We start from the raw sequence: 6,549 nt of genomic DNA, 5'->3' as shown, positions 1-6,549 counted from the left end.
TCCAACTTCTCTAGCTCCCTTCTTCTTTTTTTAATGTTTATTTATTTTTGAGAGAGAGAGGGAGCAAGCTGGGGGAGGGGTAGGTGGGGGGAACAGAGGATCAAAAGTGGGCTCCGCCCTGACAGCAGAGAGCCCAATGTGGGGCTCTAACTGGAGAACTGTGAAATCATGACCTGAGTCAAAGTTGGATGCTTAACCGACTGAACCACCCAGGCGCCCCTCTCTAACTCCCTTCTATCCAGGATTCCCCCACATTCTCCCACCTGCAGAGACTCCTTGGTCCTCTGGCCAGATAGGTGGGGTTCTCTTGGAGTCTTGGATGCCTGTGCTGCTACATAGTTCCTGTAATCAGGACTACTTTTGGTGCTAAGAAGAGAGTGAAAAAAGAGAAAATTTACCCGGTGATTTATTCCAATTCTCTTTGGACTGCAAGAACCATTAAAAAAATGTTTGACCATAAAGCAAAGTTTTTATTGGGTATTAGCTGATCATGCCATTTGCCTGATTCTGCTAGGGTATCACCCTTGGGAAGCTCTGAGAGAAGGGACACACACACACACACACACACACACACACACAGGAAAAGAAACCCAGATTCTCTCCCATATTCTTTGCTCAAGGCACTCCCTTTCCCAGTCTTTCCAGACACAGGGTCCTTTCTTGAGGTGTTAGCTGTCTGTGGTACCACCATTGTAGCTCTGTTGCATGACTGCCCTTGGTTCAGCACTGTGAAAAAAAAAACAGGAAATGAAATGAGAGCCCCCCGGGTGCCTGGGTGGCTCAGTCGGTTGGGCATCCAACTTCAGCTCAGGTCACGATCTTGCTGCTCGTGGATTCTAGCCCTGCATCGGGCTCTGCGCTGACAGCTCGGAGCCTGGAGCCTGCTTCAGATTCTGTGTCTCTTTCTCTCTCTGCCCCTTCTTCACTCACAGTCTGTTTCTCTGTCTCTCTCAAAAATTAATAAGCATTAATTTTTTTTTTAAAAATGGGAGCTCCATCCCTGCACAAATTGCTTTTCCAGCTTTTGAATCCCCTCCTAACTATGACTGGGTTTCTTTACTTTTCAGATGCTTTAGGTTGTTGCTTTTTGCATTTCATCCGCAATTTGTCACTGTCGTCAGAAGAGGAGACAGGTGCTAGTGAGCTGCCTCTTGACTGCACTTTCCTTTGTGCTCTCTTTCCACTTCCATCTCAACCGCCCCTGTCACAGTGCAATGACAGACCCCTACCCTATCCTTGCAGTCTGTGAACGGAAACCACAGCTGTCCTTTTAAAACTATACCTTTCAACTTCGTGTTTTACTTGTGGTTTTTACATCCTGGCTAACTAGGTAAAGCTTGATTAGGTGTTGTAAAATTCAAGAACTTCACTTTGAAGTTGACTGATTGCTAGTGGAGTTTACCACTAAAATGCAAGTATGCAACCACACCAATGGATTGTCTGTCTCTCTGGTGTTTTTTTTGTTTGTTTGTTTTTTTTGTTTTTGTTTTTTGAGAGAGAGTGAGTGGGGGGCGGTGCACAGGGGTATGTTGGGGGAGAGAGAGAGAAAATCTTAAACAGGTTCTGTGCTGGGGCTCGGGGCTCAATCCCACAACTGTGAGATCATGACCTGAGCTGAAATCAAGAGTCAGAGGCTTAACCTACTGAGCCACCCAGGTGCCTCTCTCCTGTGTCTTCATTATCAGTCTTCCTCCTCCTTCCCAATCCACCTATCCAATCTCTAATTCATTCTTCTGCTCCCCTCCCAGTTCACTTCTTTTCCCAACAAACTTACCCATGTTTATTCTTTCTGAAAGGACCTTATCCTTTACCAGAATTTCAACACTAACTTCTAAGAACCAATCCCACCTTTGCCTCACGTCTCTATCCGCAATTAAATCTCTCAGAAAAATCCACAATGACATATCTCAGAAAAGTAAAGGTTTATATTTTCATTTTCACTTAAAAAGGGATTATAGTTATTCTGGAAAATTTACGCATTTGTTACGCATTTGTTCATAAAAACAAAAAGAATTTCCCATTAGTCTGACCATCCAAAGAGAATATATGTGTGGCCTTGAGTGTAATTTCAAATTTAAGTTAGAAAAACTTATAAATTATCCATATCCTGTGTAGAAAAAACAGAAAACATAAATAATCAAAAAGGAACAAAACTCCCCCATAATTCCACCCAGAGGTAAATACTGTTTTTAGTTCAGTGTGTGTTTATACACACACACACACACACGCACACAGACACATTTATGTGGGTTGGTTGGTTAGGGAGGGCAATTGGTTGGGCCTGAACTGGTATCACAGCTTTGCTGTGTTGGAGAAAAGGGTTGGGTAAAGCAGGTGTTGATTTGCAAAGGTCGATTCGCATAAAGCATTTTTGATTTTGTTATTTGGACAAGGCTGAAACTTGGAACAGATGGAAACTCCTGGGGAGCAAAATGTAGGGAATAGAAAGAATTTAGTCATGTGTGTTATGTGCCTTCTTGTCTTTCTCTCTCTTTTTTTTTTTTACCTGCTTTCCCCAAAAGCTCACTCAGCCGTTCTGTAAATCTTAGGCCTGTGGAGACAGAGACTATCGGCAAAGGGCTTAGATGACAAAGGAAACAGGAATGGGAAGGGGCTTCCTTCACATTTCAGTCAGAGCATGGCCGGTCTCCAGAGTGGTGCAACGCTGAGGTCAGCTCCATTTTGTGCTGCATCGGTCTGTAGCTTCCTGGGCCTGTAAGAGGCAACCTCTTGTGTCAGGAACCAACATTCTCCCAGTAACTCTGGGCGGACTGTGGCAGAAGCCAAGGGAGGGCTGCAGTGGAGGAATGTGAGAGCATAATTTATGCCACAAGAGCATAAATGAGGAGCACATTAATAAAAGCAACTCATGGAGACTCTAAAAAAGAATGGGAGGTGATTTTACTGGAGAAGGGTCCTGGGGCCAACAGTTTGAAGAAGTATGTGAATGTGTTTATTTCTATATCTATATTTCAAAAATGGGACTCTTCCACACGTACTATTCGGTAATCTTTTTTCTTAGTAATATGCCTTGAACATCTTGATATGTTAAATATAGAGATATTTTTTATCATTTTAAGGCTGTATTCCATTGCATGTGTTATCTACACGTGTCATAATGACTTTAACCATTCTCTACCTTTTAGGTTGTTTTCAACTTGTTAGTATTATTATCAATTCATTTATTGTTGGTAATTTATTAGTAAAATAATAATGCATTTTCTCGTTTTTAAAAAAAAAAGGAAGCCAAAACACTGTTCGAGCTCCCATACTTTCAGTGTTAGAATCCTATTTGAGTCCCTTTACCTAGTTTGGTGCCACTTAAAATGTTTTACTGATTTCTACACATCTTTTCTGTATATGTTAAATCTATTCTCAGTTTGAGTTCCACAGCCACTAGTGCTTCCCCAAAAAGAAAAACAAAATGGGCCCTAATAGTGCCCATATATTTGTACCCTCCCTCCTGGCCCATCTCTAGGCCCACTGTCAGGAAAGGGGCTCACAGACATATATTCTAAATATAAATGTTATAAAACTGAATAGACTAGACTTCCCAGGGACAATTTCATTTTAAAGGCAACAAAGAAGTCTTGGAACCAAATGATTAAAACTCTTATGTATATGGCAAAGGTATTTGGGTTTGGGGTGGGGTGGGGAGAAGGGTAGAGAGGAGCTGGGGAGCAGGGGCACTGAGATACCCTTGAATCCCACAGAACGTGACCTACTTTTTCCGATGAAAGATTGTTCCCGGCAGTACTGGATTTGAAAGGATTCTCAACGTCTTCTTCTAAAGGTTGTCACAGCAGTTAAGCTTAATGATCCATTCTTGTCATGATCAAAGACACTTTCATGATTTTTGCACCCACGGTACCAGTATTTTGAGATTAAAAAAAAAAAAATCAAACATGTATTCATTACCTCTGCTTCTAAAAATAGAAATACTTAAAAAGGTTTTTTCTAACAAAGAAATATGTGCAGATTGTACCAAGATTCAAGGATTATAGAAATGAACAAAGTAGAGAGAGTCCCCAGAATCCAATCCCCAGATACAAATAGTTTGTACATATCTGAATAGATTTAATTCTGTGCCTGTATATCTGCCCCCCCCCATACATAACAGAAATGGAATCATACTATACTATTTTGCAAATTGCTTTTTTTCACATAAAACATATAATGGGCAGATTTCTCCATCCATTCCGATGGAGGTATTGTATAGATTTATGATAATTTATTTAACCTATTTTTCTTCATTGATATTTAGATTCTCAATTTTTTTTGATATTTTAAACAATAATGAGGATTCTTATAGTTGCACCATTGCTGACTTTCTGTTTTTTTTTTTTTCTGAAGGAATTTCTAGAAATAGAATTTGTTGTATCAAAGGGTATGAGTATTTTAAATTTTAAAATATATTGCTTAATTGCTCCACGAAGGTTGGACTAATTTATATTAGTCCAGGTTTCTTGTAAAGCAGAAATAACCAGTTAGAAAACCTGTTTATTTCCACACTTCCTTGCCAGGAAAGGGGGTTATCAAACTTTTTAATCTTTGTTGATCTGACTGGTAGAAAAATTTCTAATGTGAATTAATTGCTCTAATTTTCAGTGCTCCTTTTGCCGTATGTTAAGTTTCCTCCAAAATCTAGGACTATTTTTAGGCTCTCTTTTCCATTTTATTGGTCTTTCTTTTACTTTACCAGTACCATACTGTTTTATTAATTTTTCTAACATAATTTAGATATAGCAATATAATTGTTTTGATAGCTACTAGGGATGACCTACCTTCAGGAATTTCTTTTCTAAAAATGACTTCTTGCTTATATAATCTTCCATATAAACTATATTTTTATCTATGGATCCTTCCTTATAAACTTTAGAATCAATTTGGCACTTTTAAGAAGCAAATACATAAAAACACAAGAACTGGCAAAAATTAATATTGGAACTACATTAAGCTTACCAATGAAGTTGGGGAAAGGATTGATATCTTTTAAATAGTAAACTTTTTCATTTAGAGACTTGGTAGGTCTTTCCATTTTTCTAAGACTACTTTTATATTTTAATATATAAAGAATACAATTTTATTTAGATAAGCATAGCACGTCTTGTTATTCCAAGTTGTTCTCTCTTTTTAGTTGCTCTTGTGAAAGGGATTTGTTCCCTGTTATGTTTTCTAACTGGTTATTTCTGCTTTACAAGAAGCCTGTGTATTTGTATGTAGTTATCTCATAGCTTGCTACCATAGTGAAATCTCTTTTTAGCTCTAATGGCTCTCGGTTTACCCTCTTGAGAGTTTTCTCATTGTGAAATAATAATGTATGCAAAAAACGTGTTTTCTACTTTCCAATGTTGTTAATTTTTCTTATCGCATTGAATTGTGAAACAGCCTACAGAACAATATTGAAACATAGTGGCGATGGTGGGTACTTTTATCTTTTCTCATGACTTTAGTGAGAACGCCATTAATTTGGTCATATAGTCATTTATGTTTATTAAATTAAGGAAATTGTCTTCTAACCTTAGTTCACCAAGTATTTTTAGCAGGGATCGGTGTTGGATTTTAATAGATGCACTTTTAGCATCTTTTGAGCTGTTGGTATGATTTTTCTTTGTTACTCTACCAATAAAGTAACACATATTAATAGGTTTCCTTATATTGAGCCACACTTTCAATCCTAAAAAGAAATCTACTTGTCATGTGCATTTGACCTTGAAATACACCACTGATTTTGGTTTATCAATATTTTTGTTGGATTTTTGTATCTGTAAATGCGAGATGTTTAGGGCTTATTTTTTTCGACTTTTGGTATTAGCATTATGCTCAATTTGTAAAATAAATGAAGAATTGTTTCTTTTGCTATTATATATGTAAAACACTTTTAATAACTTAAGTATTATCATTTTCTTGAAGGTATGATAGGTTATATGTAAACCATCAGGGTCTGGATAATTTTGGCAATTATTTCCATTTCTTCTATGGTTATTGATATATTTTTTGTTTTATCTCTTTAGTTAATTTTGGTAACTTTGCTAACTAGCTTTTCATTTTCAAATTAAAAAATATTTACATTACATTTAAAAATGCTTTAAAAATTTCCTCCATGTTGTGGTTGTGTTCCCTTGTCTGGCGTAGCATGATATATGTGTTTCTCTCTCTCTTTGGGGGGGTCAGATTTGCCAGAGATTTGTCTATTTTACTTTTCTTTCAAAAATACTGGCTCTTGTTTTTATTCATGAGTTCTTCTATCTAATTTCTTTGTTTCATCAACCAATGGCATAACTGCCAATCAAAGTCACAACTCAATACGCAGTAACTAGCGCCATCAACCCAACTTGAATTCTATCCCAAAACAAAGAAAGTTGACATTTTATTAACCTCTGCAACCTTATTGTAAATGAAATGACAATTTTACCACATTTTACTACTGTGTTTCTCTTGATGTTATTTACACTCATCGTATGAACAGTGGGCTTACTGGGCATCTACCCCCAGCTCAGCGTTCAGTGATGTCACTTCAGTAGTCTGAAATTGGTCATTCCTCAGTTT

The 6,549-nt window shown here is 37.5% G+C and overlaps 1 long non-coding RNA gene across 1 annotated transcript; it reads right to left on the bottom strand.

Moving 5' to 3' along the window:
* Positions 1–320: 320 nt before the first annotated feature.
* On the bottom strand, positions 321–6,549 carry LOC123382737. The gene is made up of 3 exons (XR_006591614.1): positions 3,726–6,549; positions 2,507–2,713; positions 321–726 (listed from the first exon to the last, which is right to left on the bottom strand). It is a non-coding gene; the product is annotated as an uncharacterized LOC123382737 (long non-coding RNA).

This window comes from Felis catus, chromosome F1 (assembly GCF_018350175.1).
Source record: "Felis catus isolate Fca126 chromosome F1, F.catus_Fca126_mat1.0, whole genome shotgun sequence".
NCBI classification, from domain to species: domain Eukaryota; kingdom Metazoa; phylum Chordata; class Mammalia; order Carnivora; family Felidae; genus Felis; species Felis catus.
The sequence above is the reverse complement of the archived record's forward strand: the minus strand, read 5'-3'. Positions and strand labels throughout refer to the sequence as shown.